Source organism: Petaurus breviceps, unplaced genomic scaffold (assembly GCF_028583685.1).
Source record: "Petaurus breviceps papuanus isolate PSGF00001 unplaced genomic scaffold, PetGlider_PUasm1.0 90731, whole genome shotgun sequence".
Taxonomy (NCBI): domain Eukaryota; kingdom Metazoa; phylum Chordata; class Mammalia; order Diprotodontia; family Petauridae; genus Petaurus; species Petaurus breviceps.
Window position 1 is genome coordinate 11302353 of NW_027187325.1, and position 23324 is coordinate 11325676.

Below are 23324 nucleotides of genomic sequence, written 5' to 3' on the forward strand. Positions count from 1 at the left end.
TAAGCTACATAGCAGTCTGCAATTTTTTCTTTTGTTGTCTACACTTAAGAAAACAATGGAGAAAATTTTAATAAGTTAAATTTAAAAGTGTGTTGTGCATACATGTTCGACTCAGAAAGTTAATTATTAAACATTTACCAACACACCCATAACTGAAACACAAGATAATTGAAGAGATGATAAGGGATTACTTTGCCATCTTCAATGAGTTCAAATTACTGAGCCTGGAAAAATTATATCTTAGGAAATGAAGACTTGCTGACATGATTTCTGAGCTATTGTCAGTCATATGTAAGGGGCATTTCCAGATCTAAATTATCTGATTTTATGATCTTTGAAAAATCATCAAGAACAGAGAAAAGAGAAAATGAGGAAATTCTGGGACATTTTAATTAGATGATTTGAAAATGATATCATCAAAAGTCAACATATTTAAATTGTTAAATATATATGTAATCTCATCACTCTAGCTGTTTTTGTTAAGCTTATCACCACTTATCTATGCATGTCTTTCTAGTGAGATCCTTGTCCATTCCAATCAAACAACAATTAATCAATAAGCAGTCATAACAGGCCAATTAGGTGGCGTAGGGAGTAGACCTCCAGGCCTGGACTCAGGAACTCATCTTTCTGAGTTCAAATCTGGCCTCAGAGACTTATTAGCTGCATGACCCTGGGCAAGTCACTTAACCCTGTTTACCTCAGGCTCCTCATCTATAAAATGAGCTGGAGAATGAAATGATTAAGTGTAAAGCCAAGCACAAGCAGCTTTCCAGAGGACTGCTGCTGTGGACAGATTTAAGGTTCTGATTACATAGTATAGTGAACTCTCTCTATTCAACAGTAAATTAAAGCAAAACATTCATAGAAACCAAAGTATAGCATTCACAATGTTATAGCATAACAAGTTACCACTAAAGTAGCCATATAGTTTTCACCAAAGTGACCACATAGTTTTAAACAAAATACAATCATTCAGTAAGTCCTTAACTCAATCATCCTTAAGAAATAAGCCTCTTTAAGAGACCTAAAATACAAAGGTCCAAGTTCTCCACCCCTGGGTCACATTGTCTTAATTCTCAGTCAAAAAGTCTTCTTTCTTCTCAATTGGAGATTAGTTTCCAATTATCCTTAATTCAATCATCCTGAAGAGGTACAGAATACAAAGTCCTCCCACGCCTAGGCCATAGTAATCATGATCTTCTCAGTTTGCATTAAATACCCAAGGAGAGGTCTTTTCTTCTTGACTTGAGGCTGGCTCTCAGATTCCATGGTTCTTCTTCCATGGTCCCAGCTCCTGCCCGAATCTATCTCACTGTCACCTGAGTTCAAAGTCAGGCAGCTCCTAGCTCCTTGTCCAGTTCCTGTTCCATATTGAAGCTCACAGTGTCCAGTCCACCTCAAGTCCTTCACACACATTGCCGGCACCATCATCAATTCACTATCTGCCTGTGAAATCAACACAGAGCCACCAACAAGGTCTGAGAACTCAACACAAACTCAGTATTGTCCCAGGGCCTCTAAAACCCTCCGCCAGTACTTCTGTAAACAGACAACAAGAAAAATCCTCTTTCAGGACTTCCAGTAAGGTCCCAGGGTTTCTGTACAACAATAACGTACTCTATCAGCAGATGAATATGACAAAGTAACATCAAAACAGACAGACAAAATTCTGGCACCACAACCATGCTTCCTCCCACTTCTGCTCTCTCCCAGCCTGGGATTCTCCTTATATATGGTCATTAAGCTCCCCCCTGTTCTGCCCCTTCCTGTTGCATTAGCACCAGGGGTTCACAAGTTCTGTTTCTTAACAAAAGACTTGATATCATCATGGACAAGCCTTAAAAGAAACTTGAACTGAAACAAGGTGGTTAAATAATTAAATAGCTGAAACAAGGTATTAACTACTTCTTTGCTTGTCATTACATAAACCATTCCAGTATCTTTGCCAAGATAACCCAAATGGGGTCATGAAGAGTCAGACATAACTGAAAACAACTCCACAACAATAAATTTTGTTAAATGCCTTCTATGTATCAGGCAATGTGCTAAGCACTGGAGATATGTGTGTGTGTGTGTGAGTGTGTGTGTGTGTATGATATAAGTATATATACATATATGATATAAGTATACATGTATAAGATATAAGTATAAAGAATAAAACAATAACTATTCACAATGGACTTGTCTTTTCTATATAAAAATATATACAGCACAAAGATAAAGTTAATAAATACAAATATATGCAAAGTAATTCATGAGGAAGACTATGGCAGTTGGGATGATGAAGAAAAGTTTCCCACAGAAGGTTGTTCCTGAACTTCATCTTAAAGGAAGAGAGAAAGACTATGAGAGAGTTCATCCTAGGCATAAGGTGGGGACTGTGGAGGCGTGACAAGTTCCAAAACTGGGAAATAGTAGATGGAATGCCATGTATAACGAACAGGGAGAAGGCCAGTTTGACTGGATTGGGGGAATAATGTCCAAAGAGACTGGAAGGACAAATTTCAGCTAGATAGTGTAGGACTTTAAAATCTACACAAAGGAGTTTACCTTTTATCCTCAGGACAATAGGAAGCCACTTGAATTCACTGAGTGGGAGAGACTTTCATTTAAGGAAAATTATTTTGGCTGCAATATGTGGGATAGATGTGAGCAATGAGAGACTTAAGACCAGAGAAATCAATCAGCAGGAGGTTGTGAGATTGTGAAAGCCTGAACTAAGGTGGTGCTAGCTGTATGAGTAAAGGAAAGGGACTAGATGCTTGAGTCCAGGATAATGCTGAGAGTAAAAACCAGGAAAAATGGATGTATGGTTCATCTTCAACAGAAACAGGGGAATTTGAAAGGGTAGAGGGTTTAGGGATATAATAGTAATGGGGATTATGTGTGTGTGTGTATAATGCCGCTTATAATGACAAGCAAACAAGTACTTAGCACATTGTTTTAGTTAAGCCTTGCCCTTGATTATATCAAGTCTTTGTCAAGAAATAGAACTTGTAAAACCCACAGCGGGAGGAACTTACTGATGTAACAGGTAGGGTGGAACAGGAAGGAGCTAATGACCAGAATAAAAAGCTGAGTACAAGCTGAGAGAGAGCCAGAACTGCTGGGAGGAAGCAGCATGGAGGCTGAGCAGCTAGCACGAGTGAGAGAGGGGCAGTCTTGCTTAAGGGAGTCTGTTTTGTTTTGAAGGCCTGATGTTGGAAAGGTTTGGGAATGTTGGTGTTGGCTGCATTGGTTATGTGCACTAACTTCATGGTTACTAAGATGAATTTGGCTTTCTGGTTTGGGGATTTGGTTTTCTGATATTTGAATGAATGCTTTGGTTCTTTCCTCCATGTGGAAAGCCTGTTACATTTTGTGATTCACAATTACACCAGCGTACTCAGAGCATCCATGGGTGCTGTGAATATCACATTGGTTTTATAAGGGGGTAATAATATTTGGTTTTATGAGGCTGATAACTTTGCATACCTCTGCCTCACTTAAATTCAATTCACACTAAGTCAAGACATTTCCCTCATAATGTCATTGGTTCTCTCTGAGAATGAAGGATCAACAACATTAAGTTGAAGAGTTCTCTGGGATGTTCAGTTTAAATTGCCAAATATATAATTTTTGATATGAGACTGACACTCAGGGAAAGAGTTTGGGGCTGGATATGTGGGGGTCACTTATATAACTATAATTGTTAAACCCATAGGAGCTTAAGTTTACAGCAAGAGAGAATATAAAGGAGGGGGAGGGCTCAGAAAAGAACCCTTGGGAGGACCTACAGTTCACATCACAGCTGGGGTGTGATGGTTAATGAGCCAGTAAAGGAGGATGAGAAACAGTTGGACAGGTAGGCAATGACTCAGAAAAGAGTTCTGTCATGAAAACCCAGAAAGGAGAGATTATGTAGGACGGGAGGGCAGTCAATAGTGTCAAATGATGTAAAATTCAAATTCTGACTCTAACATCTTAGGTAAGCACCTTACCCTCTCACAGCCTCATCTATTAAATGTGGATAATCCTTCTGGCACTACAAGCCACAGGGTAGTTTATTTGTTATGTCCAGAGAAGATTTAGGGGGAACATGATATCTGTTCCCAAGTATTGAAAAAGCTATGTTGAAGATAGAATAAACTTTTTTTTTTATGCCAGAGGGAAGAACCAAGATTAATGGGGAAAAGTTACAAAGAGGTAGATTTCTTCTACTGAGGAAATATTCCTCAACTCTCTATTAAATGAATGAAAACCAACATTTGGCACTTTCTGTACTAAATGCTGGAAATATAAATACAAAGCGAAGGATGGTTCTTGCCATTAAGGGGCTAATACTGATACAAGGATATAATACATACAATGTTGTAGTGACCAAGAAGGGACATTTTGGTTTGGAAAACTCCAGAAATGGTGAGTAGAGCCATAAGAGAGTGGATTGAAACACTTTCTGAGATCTATGACAGACATGATTATCTTTCTGGAACGGGACAGTACAGGTACCTCCATGGGAATGTGACCGCTATTGGGATGGCCAAAGCACCAAGCGAAGTGTAACTGGAGTTGGTCCCAGATGTAGCAGGCGACTTAAGCAATCAGCACTCATTTTCCAGGATGAGAGTTCTGAGAATAAAATGGTTAGGTGGTCCAGCTCTTACTCTCTATTCTGGGCAGGATGGCTATTGGTGAGTAGGCCAATAAGTGAAGAAAGTATGAATGATGTACAGATATGGGGCTTTTAGGTAGTTTTCAAGTCTTTGATATTCCCTGTTCATTTCTTTTCTAAAATATTTATTAATTTATTTATCTTTGGCTTGCAACACCCTGTTCATTTCTTGATCCTGAACTATATTTTCCAGGGCAGTTTTTTTTTTCATCCTTCTTTGTGTCCACATTCTCACTGAAGTTTCCAGATATCAAGATATATAGAATCAAATAATCTGAAAATTGAAAGAGACCTCAGCTGTCACCTAGCACAAACTGTACCTGAATTAATTCTCTGTTAATTCTCTATTATATCCCCAACAAGTGGTCAAACAGCCTCTGCATAAAAAATTCCAAAGACAGAGAACTCTAACTTTAAAGATGTTTTTGAAATGACAAATGGAAATCCACCTCTTTGCAACTTTTTCCTAATTAATCTTGGTTCTTCCCTCTGGGCCAAAAAAATAAGTCTATTCTATCTTCAGCATGACTGTCTTTGCAATACTTGGAAACAGATAACATGTTCTGCCTAAATCTTCTCTTCTTTCTGCAAATTATCCTCCAGTTCTTTACATGAGTCTTCTTCTGGCATGATTTCAAATCCCTTCCCCTTCCTGGTCACTCTCTCTTTGACATGTCAGATCGTTAACATCCTTCCTAAAATAGAGTGCCCAGATTAGTTAGATGTAGAAGATTTGGAGTCAAAAGACCTGGGATGAAATTCTGACTTTATTCATTATTACCTGTGTGATCAAAAGCAAATTGCTTAACTTCTTTGGGTCTCAGTTTCTTCATCTGTATACTTAAATAGGTGATCGTATTATGCAGATGATTTTAGTTCAGAGAGGATCTTGTCAAGTTCATATAATTTCCCTACTTTATTTTACACTATTGATGTTAGCACATGAGTTACATTGATGAAAATGACCTGTTTGCTTCTATTCATTCTGCAAGATTCCATCACTACCTTCTGTCTCTTTGACTGGAGGTCAGAGCCACAAACTCCAAAATCTCCATTGAAGGAGGGAGCTCAACTCAGAACATCTTGTTTCTTACTCTGTGACACTGCTGTGAGACATCTCTCATTTTTCCACCATGCCTTCCCTTTGATTACCTTTCCTGCTTTTCACCTTCCTTTTATGTATTGTCTTCTATTAGATTGTAAGCTCCTTGAGGGCAGGAACTGTCTTTTTTGTTCTTGTATTTGTCTCCCTCACTCTTAACACAGGGCCTGGCATGTAGTAAGTGCTTAATAAATGTTTATTGATTGACTGGTTCACTATATGTACTACTAGTCATGATGAGTAACCATCCCATATAATGATACTTTTTATTGTATTGTGAGCATGACAAAACCAGCTCCATCAATTCCTTTACTCATTTCTCCAAAGAATTCCCTTATTCCTCTAAGTTATTTTATCACAAAAATGTCTATGAAGAGCTATGCATTTCTTAGTGTTCTCTGCCTGCTGTTTCATCATTCTATGGCCATTACTTTAGTTTTAGAAAGGAAGAAAAGACTCACAGAAGACTGATGGCCATTTTGCTTGTTTGTCATGCCATGAGTGGCAGAACCAAAAAAACAGAACATCTCCACCTGGTGGTCAGGTACTGGGATGAGCTTCCCTGAACTTGACTCCAAACCTTTGCCACAGGGGCAGCTAGGTCCTGGAGTCAGAAGGACCCGAGTTCAAATCTGACCTCAGACACTTGACACGCTTACTAACTGTGTGACCTCGGGCAAGTCACTTAACCCCAATTGCCTTGCCTTCCCCCCTCCAAAAAAACCAAAAACAAACCTTTGCGATTTGATAGGACTTCATAGAACTTATGCTCTGACATGAGAGAACCCAGGGTCACTTCCACACCAGAATAAAAGAAAATATTTTTTTTAAGTAAAATATTAAAATAACTGCTCCTTCAATAGCACTTTAAACAAATTTCCTCAAAAATAATGTTTTCTCTTATTGTTATTTTATTAATATAATTAATAATTAAATAAATATTTCTTACTATTACCAACCAATTTCAAATCTTTTTTTAAGACTTAACTGTGATCCTACATGGCAAAATTTTGTGTTACCTCAAACCATGTTCTAAGAAAATGTAAGATCAGGCAAGAATATTATTAGAGATTTGACCCTAGCACTCACCTAAGTTGAAAGTAGATGGGCAATAATATGTGGTGTCATCAGCGACAGAAAATGCCACAGTGAAGATCCTATAGGAAACGCAGGGCTGGGGTAGGGATTGGACTTGTGGTTCCATTGGTATTTGGAACACCCAGGTAAGGAAACTCCCTTTACCAATGCATGTCAGCGTGTTCTCTGCATTATAGTCTGAAGAGAGTTGCCTTAGTATTAAGACATTAAGTCAAATTAAGCAGAGAAACATTTATTAAGTACCCACTCTGTTCCGGGGACTGTGCTAAGTGCTATAAAAATGATTGATCCAGGATCACACAAGCAGTATGTATCAGAGATGTGCCTTGCACCCAGGTCTACCTGTCTTTGAAGCGAGCCCGATTCACTATATCATACTGCTTTTCCAGTAACCAAAAGTGTAGAAACTCAAAAACATTAACCAAAATAAGTCATATCCGTGATTGAATTCTTACCTCACTTTCCTCCTCCTTTCTCTATCTTATTCCTTCCTTGCCCAAAAATGTTTTGTTTTGTTTTTTAGGGCAGTTTATTTCCCTTACGTTAAGGCACCTGGATCCATACCTGATTTCCCAATGTCAATTCATAATCTGAAGCAGTCAGAATGATGTATTTCTAACAGCTAGATGAGAGAAACCCTGAGTCAATAAGCAGAAAGGTCGGATTGGGAAGAAAGGGGAAGGAAGGCAAAAAAGCATGGAACACAGTGAGTTGGGGGGAGACTTGGGTAGAGCAGCAGTATAGGGGACTTGGAGTTGACCAGGATAATATGAAACCCAGTAATCAGTTGGACCTAACACAATGATTCTTGTGTATTGAGTGGAGCTGCTGTGAATACTTAACTCCCAGAGGTTTATGCTTTAAATTTTACTGTCTGCACATTGAAATCCAAAAGTAAAATATTGCCTTCTCACATTTGAGGCTGCTGTAAACTCAAATGTTAAAAATAGGAATCTACATTAAGCCCTCAGTCCCTACATAGCACTATTAGCCTTTATGGAAGATGCTGGAAATATGTCATGCCAGAATATTATGCTTAGATATTCTGTCAAGATCTCACCCAGTTTGCATTTTAAAGCTTTATGTCTTTGTGAGATTGGTCTTAAAACTTCTTACATTTCCTCAGTACCAAGCCCATTTCTTCCAGCAGCAGAGCTTTTGATTGTCAGTGTTCTGTCAGCATACATGAACAAGCAGAGATCATATCTAACCTTCATGCACTATCAATCCTTCCCCATCCCAGGGCTAACATAACCTCATTTTATATTCCCTCTGTTCCCATGAATTCCCATTGGAATTTGATTGTGAACATCTATTCCCAGGAAAAAAATTTATGCACATGAGGATTACCAGACCAAAATTGTTAAATGGACCTGAAATGTGACTGTTCTTTCTACAAGTCATAAGTAGGGTGGGCCTAATTCTCAGGAGAACTGTTAAGCAAAATGTGAAACATATGACGACTCAGGGGTTATTTGGTAAATAACTTTTTATTCTGCAGACCATGCTGAGTTGGTGGAGAAATCTTCTAGTGCTTGGTTAACTGCCCACAACATTGACCAGGAGGTTCTCCTCAATTCTTACTTAACCAGTTACCAGATCAGAGCAAGCTCCTATATTTCATTTTTGTACATTTATTTAGGGGTTGACAGATTCTCCCAAAAATAAGTATTCTGGCCTTCTGGATTCCCAAATGAACTATGTTAGCCAGGGCTGAGGGCATACCCACCCATCTACCTCTTGGAAGGCCTCAAGAAAATAACTCAAACTGAAGAAGAAATAAGGGACTTTTGGAACCTAATGATTTATAGCTTACAGTTGGCTGCACATATTTTTAAAGTTATATCAGGGAATAAACCGCACTGTAAATGCATCCAGACTCACAGAATTTTTCATTTTTTTTAATAAATGCAAACCTTCAAATCTAAATATGTTTTGGTCATTATCATAAAACCCAATTGATTTAATAACAAAATTATCCAAATTAGATGCCTTAATGAATACCACAGCTCCTCCCAATTGGCAGAGCTCTATACTTCAGGGCCTTATGAATATCTATGTATATTATTTAATCATTTTAATGTAAATAATGCTCCTTGAGCTTCAGTAATCTGTCATTTCCATAACAAATGTATTTATTTTTTAGTGAAAACACATTTTCCCATTAGGAATTTTGTTTTAAATGAAGCTTCACCCCTCAAAGAAGAGATAAGAATCTAATTGAAGATTTCTAAAAATTCCTGCATGGCATTTGATTGGGGGCCTTATTACCCATTCTTCAGCTCGAAATGCCTGGGAATCTATGAATGAAAACAGCTTCTCTTTACTTGTCACATTTTCAACTTTAATCTGTGCTATTAAAAAAAAAGTGTATTGATAGCCCTTAAAAGCTTTCATTGTGAAGAAGAAATATAATAACCTTTCCTGCTTCTACACCAGGTGTTCTCCCCTAACAAGCCGTGGTGATAGAGTGGCGTGTCATCTTTGACAGTAATGCCCTTGCAGCAAAGACACTTACAGACTCGGGTTATAAAACGTATGGGCAAACCATATGAGTTCACACAATGGAATCACACTATGAATGATTGTGCCATGGAGTCTTTGGAAATATAATAAGCTTGATCCCCCATGTGGGAAAATCCATGGCGTTTAATAGCTTCCTAAAGTGGCATGCTTTTGTCCCTATGTATAAAGTCAACAGTAAATTCTTGCATTACTGCTGTTATAAAACATGGTCACAGAAACTCAAGGTATGCTATGTGATCTCTCATAGCAAAGATTTGTGATGGTTCTCTGTCAGTGCCATTCAAGGAGGGTAGAGAGGATCCAAATTGATAATAACTTTTCCCCAAGAAAACACAATTAAAATGAAATTTAAATAGGCTTTTTGACTATGATTTTTAAGATTCTGCAGAACATGCCTTCTTATGCCACACACCCAGACCCAAACTGTAACACTTCAAATAGAAAAATGAAAGGAAGGAAAGGATGAAAGGTTAGAGGCAAAATGAGCAGTGTAATCACTTATGTTTATTGGCTTCATGGCACAACTTCAAGAAAGCAAACCATATGTTGTTGCATATGATTATATGATAATGAGAAATGTTCAATTCACCATTTTGAAAGACCATCATTCTCCTTATAACTATAATTTAGGCATGTCCCTTGTAGCCTATGATTTGAAGTGGATATGGTCATTTCCATTTAATTACCATGACAATTAATCTCAGTAGCCACTTTCATAGATCTGGAGCCTTGCTAGTCGGTCAATCTCGGTCAATGGCATTTTCCAAGCACTCCCAGTGTGCAGGATGATTATATGGCTGGAAAAGGCATTGTATCCAAGTGATAACCTGGGATATTTTTGGTGCAATTCCCAGCTCCATCACTAACTTCCACCATTACCTTGGTTAAAACACCTAATTTCCCCGTCTCGGCTTGTAATTAATAAATGGCATTAATTACTGTGATAAGAGACTACCTTACAAAGGTTCTGGGGAGGACTTAGTTTGCCCAGTTAGCTATTATACAGAGAGTCAGACAATGGGGTGCTACACTTAGGCAAATATCAGATTGATCTGAGAGTTACCATATGTGCTATCATTAAGAATTAGTATGTTATAAAATATACTCAATACTAAAACTATATGGAAAATAATTTCATCTTTCTTTGATGATTCAGAAAGTATGCCTGAATTGCTCAGTGCCTTGAGGTCATCATTAGAAATATCAACTATTATTGTATGGGTGAAATTAAAAAATTCTGGGGTTTTTAGTTGAAAGGAATTTTACTACAAATATAAAGCTTTGGAGAGAAAAAAAGACTAGACATGTGAAAAACATTTTGCTTTTAAAATAAGGACTTTGCACTTTGATGAAACATTATTATCATAAAGTGAAATGCTAGACTTGTTCTCTGAAAGCGAGACTGACTGTATCCCCCCTTCAGGATTCTAGGGGCACCTCTGTGGAGTTGGGTGTCTTTCTCTAATGCTCTCAATTTAAGCCCCCATTCTGGTATGTTCACTCTCCAACCCCCTCCAAAATCCTGTTGTGTTATCTGACAGCATTTAGTGCCCCGGTTCCATTTGACCACTTAATATAAATTAGCATTTATAAAGGGATATCTAATATGAAGATATGGCAAGAAAAGAAATTGCAGACATTTATTCCTAACATCGGAGGGCATAATCTGTCCTATACCATCTCAGTCCTGAAAAGATTGAGCTCAAACTCAATGCAATTTCTGCACAGCATTTGCCCCACCTAGTTCATTTCCAAATGTGGCCAGGCCCAGAAGTTGGTGAATCTGTATCTCTGCTGCTACTTCTGAAATGAGACAGGTAGGGTACTCAACAATTTGCTCATTACCCGACTTCTGCAAAATCTCACAATAAAAACCACTCCCAGACTCCTGACGGCTTGTCGTTCTGACCGTAAGAAACTCACAAGGTTATAGTTCTCCCCAATCTCCTTAACCTAAAATAGGGAAAAATGAAGGCACGAAAGCCAAAATCAGAGACCTGTTTGCATTGGTCATCCATCTACCTTGGATGGGAAGGTCTTCTAGCATTGTCTTTGCTGTGGAACATCTAGTCAACTAGGGAAAAGACTAAGCAAGGGCAAGGGTGTTCTCCAGGTTGGATTCTATAATCAATCAAACTGATTTCTCTTCACCCTGTGGTTAGGGGATAAGGTCCAGATAAAGAATGTTAGTTTATGCTCCAAAGTCCATGTGGGCCTTGCATTAGCTGAGCATTTTGTGCGTGCTTATAAGGACTAGGCTCATTAACCAGGGTCCATCATAGTTATAAACAGAAAACTCTTTTTAAAATATCGTTTTATTTTCTCAATCAACTAAAATATGTTTTCTCTACCTCATCTTCCAGTATCAAGGTGGGAAAATTCAAGGAACATAGGGGACAGTGACCATACCAAACTGGACTGTAGGTTGGTGGTCAATAAGGTGGGAAAGGAAGATGGGGGTCATGCTATAGAGGACTATAAATACAAGAATTACAAGTCTGAAATCTGCAAGAGTTGGATTTTGTTATTGTTCTAGTTATTGCTTTAATTCATGTTCTTGCTAGGGGGGTTTGTGGGGTTTTTATGTTTGAAGAAAGTGACATAATGAGATTGGTGTTTTAATTGGTGTGCTCAAGGGAGGCAAAGTTGGAAGCCAAGTGAAAAAGTTATGAGCCAGAACCAGGAGTGCAACTGTGGCAATAAAAAGGAAGAAAGAGATGAAAGAGACAATTTTAAAGTATAAAACTTGTCCAAGAAGAAAAAGCACATTAAGATAACTTGGGAGATTTAAGGCAGCCAGGAGAATAATGAGATTATTAGCAGAAATATTAAAGTCAGCAGAAGAAGGAGCCAGTTTGGAGAGAAAGACAATGAATAAAATTTGAGATGTGCTGAATTTGAGTACACTGGGACATCCAAATGAAGATGCCGAACAGATACTTGAAGACTAGAACTCAGAAGAAAGAATTGGGTACATAAATCGAGTAGACATCAGGACAGAGATTGTAATTGAGTCCCTGTGATTGGACAGATTTGTTTCATTTATCCTTTTCTGGTCTAGACGCAAACCCAAGAGCTCCTTCAGGAAGATTTCAGGCTGAATGTTAAGGCCAACCCAAGATGGGAAAGACTGAGAATCCAAGGTGCCAGGAGTAGAGTTGGGGGAGGGTACTCCAGTCTTGGAATTTGGTAAGACTATTGTTATAATAGTAACTGAAATAATCTGTAAAACTAATCCCTCTCCTCTCCTCAGGTTGGTAAAAAGTGGTGGTTGGGGAGGGTGATGTTTGTACGTTTGCTCTAATAGCTTTGAAATGTATATTCCTTTGTAAAAAAAAAATAATCTGACTGCTAAATCGTTAAATGGGAAATGAAGTGAAGGAAACCTCTAAAATTTAGGGAACACTATCAGTATGGGCTGGAGCCAAACATTAGATACCCTCCCCCAAACCCTTTTAAAAATACCAGAGAATGATGGAGGCAGGGAGGGTAAAATGTAGCATACTTGGCCTTCAAATAGCCAGGAGGTGAGGGAGAGCAGGGGGGCAAGGTTGTCATCATGGCACTAAATTGTATAAAAGTATATAGACAGACATACAATAGTCACTGTTTTGCTTGTTTGTTTCACCAATGCAGGTAACTCCCAATGTGTAAAATATCTCTAGAGATGGAGATCAGAATTTTCAGAGATTTGCCTAGTGGCACCAAGCAGGAAAGTGACTTGCCCAGGGTGCCAATGCTACTATGTGTGGGCAAGATTTGAACTTAGGTCTTCCTGACTCCAAGGCCAGTCTTGGCTCTATTGTGCCTCATATATACAGTTTAAAACTTCATTGCAATTGTTCTCTTGTTCTGAATTCCTTCAGCATAAATGCATTCAACCTTAAACACCCTATCTCTCCTTTGCAACATTTCTTTTATATGCCTCTCTTCTAACACTAACACCACTCTCATAATAATAGCTAACATTTATAAAGCACTTAATATTGTGCTAAGTTGCTTTGCCATTATTATCTCGTTTGATCCTCACAGTCCTGGGAGGTAGGTGCTAGTATTATCTTCAATTTACAGATGAGGAAACTGAGATGCGGGAAGGTTAAGTGATTTGCCCAGGGTTATCCAGCTAGTAAGTGTCTGAGGCAGGATTTGAACTCAAGTCTTCCTGACTCCAAGTCTGGCGCTTCACCTTCTGCGCCGCCTAACAACCCCAATCACCTTTAATCACCTTATGTTAGGACTATTGTGATAGCCTTCTCATCAATCTCCCTCAAGTCTCTCTTCCCAGGCATCATCTTCTCAGTTGTCAAATTTATTCCCTAAAGCACATGACTGACCAAGTCAACCTCTTCCCCCATTAAAACACCCCAGTGGCTCCTACTTTCTCCAGGATCAAAATATAAAATTTTCTTTTTTGATATTCAAAGCCTTCATAACCTAGGCCCTTCCTACCTTTCCAAACACTTTACACCCTTTTTCTCTCCATGGACTACACAATCCAGGTCTCCTTGACATTCCTTGCCAAAGGAATTTGGCATTTGCTAGCTCTAGGCATTTTCATTGGCTGGAGCCCATGCCTGGAATTCTCTCCCTTCCCAGGCCTGGCTTCAGGTCTCCTTCAAGCTCAGCTAAAATTCCACCTTCTGCAATAAGCATTTCCCAGTCTTCCTTAACCTTACTGCCTGCCCTCTAAGATTATCTCCAATTTATAACAAATGATAGATAGATAGATAGAAAGATAGATGGACAGACAGACAAATAGTTGATAGATATCTGTTTGCACATAGCTGGGACTATGTTTTTGCCTTTATTGCCCAGCATTTAATACAATGTCTGGCAAATAGTAGGTGCTTAATAATTGCTTCTTGATTCACCTTGCCTACATATTTTCTAAAATTGATATGTTTCACAGGTTTAATGTCATATCAGACTTGGAAACTGAGGGGATGCCCATCAATTGGGAAGTGACTGAACAAGTTGTGATATGTGAATGTAATGGAACACTATTGTGCTATAAGAAATGATATGTAGGAAAACCTGGGAAGATATATAAACTGTGAAAGACAGCTACTCTGATCAATCTAATGATCCAAAACAATTTCAAAGGACTCATGATGAAATATATTTTCCACCTCCAGAACTAATGATGTCTGAGTGTAGATTTGAACCATGATTTTTTTTTCACTTTTATTATTGTTCTGGCTTCACTTTTTGCAACATAGCTAATATGGAAATATGTTTTGCATGATTTCACATGTGTGATGGGTTATCACATGCCTTGCCTTCTCAATGAGTGGAGTAGGGACAAAAGGGTGGGAGAGAATTAAGAATTCAAAAAAAATTAATGACCGTTAAAAATAATAAATAACACATTTCATTATAGTCAGGGGAAAAAAAGAAGAAATGGCACTTAGAAAAACAGTCAGGGAAAGTGATTAGACCAGGTCAAGAACATAGGTGACACAATCTTCATAGCACTGAGAGGTCTTTTTTTATGTTCCAAATGTGATGAATTTATTTTACTCTGATGCAAAACCAAAGCTTTCACTCTAGCACAGAGGCCAGTTTGATAAAAAGTCATGAAAAAATGGTGCAGAACATGCAGGACGTGATGTAAAACTGGAGGATCAGGTCATTTCCTTTATAACATGACACTACACTGTTGTTGAAGAACAAATTTAAAATAACACTGAGAAACTGAACTGAAATGTGGCACCAACATTACAACTTCCACGCATGCCTTCAAGTATCTCTCTCTTACAATAGACTCAAAAACCTCTAGACTTCAGCGTGCTGGTGCTACGACAATTCTTTGGAAGAAAAAAAAGTTCGCATTGTTGAAATTTCACAGAAGATTAAGGCCAAAACAGAGTGGGTTCATTTCTCTTCATTTCCAGGGATAGATTTGATACTTTACTTAAAAACCATATTAAGCTTCCAATTCAAATCCCAACCCGACCTTGTGGCTTCCTGCACTGAACTTTTTTCCATCAATTAAAGCTGAAAGCGCCAATTTTACACCTGCTCGGAGTGTCTGTGTATAACCAAGTCCAATAAGGCTGGCATTATTCACTTTACCAGATAGAGAAGTTTTCTGATCCAGCTTGTACTTGGCAGCAATGCCCAAATGGGTGTTGTTACTACCAGCTGTCCAAGCAAGATTTGTTGACGTTTCAATCTTCTCTTTAACCTTTGGGTAGAGCAACCCTCTAAATTCAGTGCCATCATTTACATGTGTGTGCAGATGGAAGTCAACAGCCTTATAACCCAAGGCAAAATTATTCTGAGACAGTTTGGATTTGGCTGTGTCAAAACTCATCTGATAGCCAGCAAGCCATCCTTCATAAACCAATACACCCCAGCCATGGAGGGTGGGTCCAGAGAAATCAATGTCAACATTTCCACCAAGACTGGAACAGTCACACTTAGAGGAGGCCTTTAATTTCCCACTCTTCTTTCCTGTGTTTGGTACAAATGTGGCATTGAGTCACCTTCAGACCTTCAGCCAATTTATCCTCCATGCTGATTTCTGTCCCCAGGGTATTGTCTGTGTTCCATTTTTGATCTTGTACTTTCCAAATTACCCGAAGCTTTACCTGTGTCCTTCCACTCCACTGTAAGACTTGATTCTAAGATCTATTTTAACCACACCAAACCCATATCCTCTGTTGAAGACATTTTTGGCAGCCTTTCCTAGGTCACAGTAAGTTGGTGTGTCACACATTTCTTCTCTAACTGAGAAGCCACTCTCTCCTCTTCACAAGGCCAAAGCTGAAGGACTGAGGGGTCTTTTTACAAGATATGTGTGGGATAGGAAGACATTAAAAAATAGGAAAAGTCAAGAATTGTATCAATCTAACAAAAACTATAGAAACAATTAGCAGATATATGTGTATATGTTTGTATATACATACATACAGATGTGTGTGACCAAAAGTATTCCTCAAAAGGTAAGAGTTCAAAGAATATGAATGGGGGCGGCTAGGTGGTGCAGTGAATAGAGCACCAGCCCTGGAGTCAGGAGGACCTGAGTTTGAATCCGGCCTCAGACACTTAACACAAAAAACTAGCCGTATGACTTTGGGCAAGTCACTTAACCCCAATTGCCTTACCTTCCCCCTTCCAAAAAAAAAAAAGAATAGGAGCGGCTCATATGCAATGTCTAATACAAAGAACAGCAAGAATCACTGCATCTCCAAGTACTTGATGAAGAATAATATGTAAAATAATTGGAAAGATAGGAAGGGGGCATGTTATTGAAAGCTTTAAAAGCTGAACAGTATTTTCTCTTTGATCCTGGAGGTGATAGGGAGCCTCTGGAGTTTACTGAAGGGATTGGGGACAGATTTGCACTTTAGGAAGATCATTCTGGCAGTTAAGTAGAGGTCTGATTGGAGCAGAGGGGCTCGAGGCAAGGCTATGACAACATTCCAGGCCTGGGCTGATCAAGGCTTGCTCTGGGGTAGTGGCAGCATCAGAGGAGAGAAGGGGACATACAGGAAAGATTGTTCAAAGGCAGAATAGCAGGCGCTGGTAACAGATCAGATACTGGAGATCAGAGAGTGAACAGTTGAAGCTAACATCTAGGTTGCAAGCTTGGGTAACCAGCACGATGGTAGCACCCTTTTAATAATACATTGTAGGAGTTTTCTAAGAGTTTCTCATTTCAAGGGCCTTTGATTTTCAGACTTTATGTCTTCCTTTTGTTTTTTTAATTTGCACTTTTGTCCTCCAATCCTGTGGTATCCCTCCTATTTTCCATGATCTTTCAAAACTTGCTGTTTGCTCAGTGATAAAATAACATCTCAAGGGGTGGCTAGGTGGTGCAGTGAATAGAGCACCAACCCTGGAGTCAGGAGGATCCGAGTTCAAATCCAGCCTCACATACTTAACCCCAAAACTAGCCGTGTGACCTTGGGCAAGTCACTTAACCCCAATTGCCCTCAAAAAAAAGGCAAAAAAAAAAAAGATAAAATAATATCTCTCAGTTATCCCCATGCCTGAAACAGGGATAATCTGTGTCTGATGACTTAAATTTCTTAGTGGTACTTTGGTACTGTCTTACTATTTTCCTAGAGAACTTAGTTGTTTTCCACCCATCTGAATAGCTTCTATCCTTTTAAAATCCTGTCTCCCTAGACAAGAAGCTTCTGCTTCTCTTTAGGTGAAGCTCCCTCTCAGTTAGGTCCCTCATTTGCTTGTTTGGTTTTTTTGCTTTTTTGGAGGGCAGTTGGGGTTAAGTGACATGCCCAAAGTCACACAGCTAGTAAGTGTGTCTCAAGTGTCTAAGGCCACATTTGAACTCAGGTCCTCCTGACTCCAGGGCCAGTGCTCTATTCACTGTGCCACCTACCCGTCCCATCTCTTTTGCTCATTTACTGGGTGACCTCTATATCTTATACCCCCGATCCCCAATTCCAAATATTAATTACTCCATTTTATACTCACTCTGAGAAGCAGGAGGTAAGGGTTTGAGGAATAGACTACAACTCCCAAGATACTGTTATGTTATTCAAAATATTTGCTCCACTGAGGTCTCTAATCCTTGCCATGGCTATAGGACAGTATCATCAAACTCTAATGGAAACAGGGGCCATTAAACCATATAGAAAGATCTCTGTAGTCTGCATATTAACCTAGAAAACCACCTGGAAATATTAGCTGTGCTTTACTGCATTTTTCTTTTTTAATTGTTAAATGTTTCCCAATTACAGTTTAACTTGGTTTGGGTCCACTCAGGAATGTTATTGGCCAGGCCAACAGGTCCCATGTCTGACAAGTCTTCTATAGGATATTATAATATTTACCTTGGGTAACTACTCCCTATTAGCTATTTTTATTTGGTTCTCTCCAGTCCGAATATAATTTATGTTGACAGAGAAAACTGAAACGGTTGAACAGAAGAATTAAATTAACTCTGTCTTCTTCCCTTCATTCATTATCATCATTTCATCCACACTACCAAGTCAAAAGATATTAGAATCAGAGATTTAGAGCTGAAAAGGACTTTAAAAGTCATAAAACCTAACGTGTGTCCCAAACCATCTCCCTCCCATTTGCCCTAGCCCATTGTAGGGGCTAAAAAAAAAAAGCCCTGTTTTTTTTTTAACCATCCCTACCCTTGATCCCAAGCCTGGGGTTGAAACGAAGATTTGAGAATCATTGGTGCGCTCTTGAGAGCTGGGATCAGAAAGAGGGAGTAACAGGAACCAAAAATAAGGCTGGAGAAGGAACCAGGAGTAGGATCCAAATTTCCACATTCACCATTCATTCCTGTCTCCCAATACAAATACGTCAGTCTTCATCCAAAGCATCCATATGCATATGATTATGTGACATCCACTGCAAAAATCAAGTTTTCCTTTTTCTTGTCTGATTAGAATTTGTTTTGAGTTTATTCTGTAGCGGTTACCAAGTAGATTTTTTTACATTGATGCTGGAAATAAAGAGGCATAGAATTGAAAAGCTTTTTCTAAAATGGCCTGGTCTTTTTTTTTGTCTTTTTACAGGAGCACCATTAATAGTCACCCTGGAACATTTGCTTCACTTCAAAAGTTATAATTATGAGAGGAATGTTTTCTAAAAACTCAAAATGACTCATAACATTCAGATTGAGGGGGAAAAAACTCTCCTTTCTTGGTCCCAGGAGTTAACCCAACTCAGGTCCTGAGTGATAAAATTGATTGACATCTGAAGGGCTTCAATGAACCATTCATTCATTCATTCAACAAACAAACATTAAATGATTATTATGCTTAGAACAGAGACCTAGAAAAAAGATAAATGACACAGGGCCCTTTCCCTTGGGGTGTTTAAAATTTGTGAATCAAATTTGTGGTTTTCATATCAACACTCAAATATGGTTCTGTGATTCAATTCATTTTTTGTTTGTTTGCTTGTTTCCTCTTTTTTTTTGTCTTCAGACCGGTCTGCCTTTCTTGGGGCAGCTAGGGTATACAGCGCATAGAGTGCTGAGCATTGAGTCAGGAAGATTCATCTTTCCAAGTTCAAATCTGGCCTCAGACACTTGTTAGCTGTGTGCCCCTAGGCAAGTCACTTAACCCTGTTGCCCCAGTTTCTTCATCTGTAAAATGAGCTGGAGAAGGAAATGGCAAATCACTCCAGTATCTTTGCCAAGAAAATCCCAAAAAAGGAGTCACAGAGATTAGGCATGACTGAAATGACTGAACAACAACTTCCTATCTCACCATAATGGAAGCATTTTGACCACTCTCGGGGCTAATTTTTCTAATGATCAATCTGGGAGCTTTGACCTGCTCTGTTTTTGACTTGGGCTAGTTCAACCCTCCTTAGGAAGCCTACTGGCACCCCCTCCCATTCCTTCCCTGGAAACTCACCAAACTGGTGCTGGACTTAGTGTAGACATCCAATCAGTTTAGTCCACTTAGTTCCTTTGGGTATATTTTTTACATGGTAATAATATGTTATTCCATTTGGTTACCACAACTTATTTAGTTATTCCTCAATTGATAGGAATCTGTTTTATTTCTAATTCTTGGGTACTACAAAAAGTGTTACTAAGGCTATTTTGGTATATTTGTGGTCTTTCTTTTTACTATTGATCTCCTTTGGGTATATGCCTAGCAGTAGAGTTTCTGGATCAAAGCATATCAATATTTTAGTTATTTTCTTTGAATAATTCCAAATTGCTTTCCAGAATAGTTGGACCAATTCAGTTACACCTACAATGCATTCACATGCCTCTGTATCCACAACCACTCCAACATTAATCATTTCAATCTTTCATCTCCTTTGTCAATTTACTGAGTTTGAGATAAAAAATAACTTGAGAGTTATTTTAATTTGCAATTCTCTTAATATTGGTGATTAGAAGCATTCTTTCTTATGGTTCTCAATAGTCTGCAATGTATTTTTTGAGAACTGTTTATGTTCTTTCACTGATAATCTATTGGAGAATGGCTGGATGACATACCTTGAATATTAGACCCTTATCAAAGACATTTGACACAAAAATATTTTCCCCAGTCAACTGTTTTTTTCATGTTCTAGTTGCATTAATTTTGTTTATACAATAGCTTTTAAAAATTCATGTAATAAGAATTTTTTTCTTTGATTATGAATTCATATCTTACCCTAGGTATAAAGAGTACCTGAAATATTTTTCTACATCTATTTATACTATCATGTGGTTTGGGATATTTGTTTTAATAAAAATATATACATGTTTCTACTAAATATGAATCATATGTCTATCTATATCTATATATCTATACAAGTATATAGTTTCCTAATGCCTTATTATCTTTGCCACTTTGGTATAAATTAAACTTGATGACAATGAATGATTTTAAAAATAATGGTAGTTGGGGACAGCTACGTGCCACAGTGAATAGAGCACCAACTCTCAAGTCAGGAGGATCTGAGTTCAAATCCAGCCTCAGACACTTGGCATAACTAACTGTGTGACCTTGGGCAAGTCACTTAATCCCAATTGCTTTGTCTTCCCCCTCCAATAATAATAATAATAATAACTAATATTTATTTAGTAGTTTCTATGTGCTAGGGACTGTGCTAATTATTTTTACAATTATTTCATTTGATCCTCACAATAATCTTGGGAAGTAAGAACTATTTATGTTGCTATAGTAATGTTTTACTCTAGTCTTTTTAAGATTTTATTTAAAGTTTTGAATATTCATGAATGATACTGGAACCAAGGTTTTTTTTCTTCAATCATTCATTTATAGTTAGTTCAATTTCCTTTTCTGAAATTTGAAAGTTTAAGGTCTCTATTTGGTATTCTAATCAATTTAAGCATTTATATTTTACAGATAATCCTCTCTTTCCTTTGAATTCTCAGTTTTGTTGACATATAAATGTGGATAAAAAGTTTACACAATATTTTTCTTTTTGTTGTGATTTAAACTTGTTCATCTTTAATTAATCTGATTTATTCTGTTATTTATCATCAGGTTGGCTACAAGTTTGTTGTAGTCTTGTTTATTACTATTTTGGATTATTATTATAGGTATTATTATACGCTAATTAATTTTTATCTGGTAAAATGATTGGATCTTCTATTTATGGATTTGCTTGAACTTTTATTACAGGCTCTCACTTTGATTCTCTCTGTCTTTGTGTTTTAGATGTGTTTCTTGAAGGCACCAAATTACAAGGCGTTTTTTTTAACTATGCTGCTATTCTTCCTTTTTTTGTCTTGTTCAATCTATTCACATTTAGTCTTGCATTTCTTCATGTGTTTCTTTCATAGTACTTTTTTATATCCCTTTTAAATAAATCTCTGATAATAGTTTTGTCTAAATTTCTCTGATTCTAATCTAGTCTGACAGCCTCTCTCATACTTCTAGCCATTCCCTTTGCTTACTCTTTCCCTAGTTTGGCAAAATTATTTAAATGATTGATTTTTCTCTCTTTTGTCTATTTAGTTATTTCTTCTTCTCTGTCTCTTCTCTTTCCATTCTTAATTAACATACTACTCCAAAAAAATTAACGTACTAAAATGCCCCCTATTTTCCTGCCCTCCAACTTATTTTATTAGCTGTTTAATTGTGATTTTTCTAAGTTTTCTTCTTATTATTTTCTTTCCTTCCAATCTAATCTGTAATTTTAATCTCTGGTTATTTGTGTATACCTTTATTTACTCTCTCAGTGTTCTTCACGGAAACTTTTGAAGTATTAGGCTTGTACTAACTCTTCTAACCAACTTCTGTGTCACTGAATCTTATATAACTTGCCCCATTATCCTTTTTCTGAGTTTTTAAATTTCTAGAAGTATCATTCCCAGGGGGAAACAAAGAAGCAGTTCTGGATGGTTGAAACTACTCTATATCCCAAAGCATTCAACCCAGCCCTACCCATTACCCTCAACATGAGTCTCATTCACCCTAACATTGCTATCTCATCTGTGGGTCCATCTCTGCTGCCCCACCCCATCATTCTGGGTGCCAGCTGCCCCTAGGAACTCAGATATCCCTTCTCCTGGGTCAGGATATTGTATATTGTTACTTACAAGTTATTTAGAAGGAAGGAAAGACATAGAAGTAAAGAAATGTAAATTATAAAAGTTAGAAAGAGCTTCAGAAGTCCTCTAGTATAACAAGTATGTAAACATGAATCCTCTGCATAATATCTCTGACATGTGGTCATTGAACTTCTGTGTGAAGGTTCCCAATGGAGCAAAATAAGTTATTCCTTAAGTAAGCTCATTATAATTTTGAATTATTAGCATGGTTTCCCCAAATCAAACTTGTAGACAGTGTCCTGGGTTCAAATTCCAGCTCAGCTATTTCCTTTCTGTATGAAACCACAGAATCTCAGAGTTGGAAGAAACTTTAGAAATTGTCTAGTCTAGAGAGTAAGTAGTAAATTGTTGTGACTCACCTATATTGACCTCCAAACAACCATAAGGTAGTGACTCTAGCTCTGAGAACTGCCATGGGTTTCAGCATAGCCCTGGGCAAAGAGGCAACCTCCAGCAGCCAGATGGGCTTTGGTGTAGCCCCTGGGAAAGGTAGAAACACTGCACCAGCCTCAGCACATGCTAGACACCAGCACTAGGACCCTGGCTCAGCACCAGGTAGGCTGCCATACCCCTACAGCCTCCCCACAGCACTAGTCACTCCCCACCCACCTCCTCAGCACAGCAGTAGACATGAGGGTCCCCACAGGCCTCAGGGCAACATCAGTGCAGCATGAAGTAAAGAGCCAGGGCCTGCACCCACTAGCACAAGAAGCCTGAGACATTTCCCTTTCCACCCTGGGAGCAGAGCTCTCATTTAAAGGGAAGAAAAAAAAGGCCAAAAAAGATGAGTAAACAACAACAACAAAAAGGAGCTGACCAGAGAAAATTATTATGGTAACAGGGAAGATCAAGAAACAAACCCAGAAAAGAACAACAATGTCAAAACTTCAATGGGCAAAGCCCCAAAGAAAAATGGGACCTAG

General features: G+C 38.2%; 1 pseudogene; it reads right to left on the reverse strand.

The window, feature by feature from the left end:
- Positions 1–14864: 14864 nt before the first annotated feature.
- Positions 14865–16162, reverse strand: LOC138145266 (voltage-dependent anion-selective channel protein 3 pseudogene; annotated as a pseudogene).
- Positions 16163–23324: the final 7162 nt, after the last annotated feature.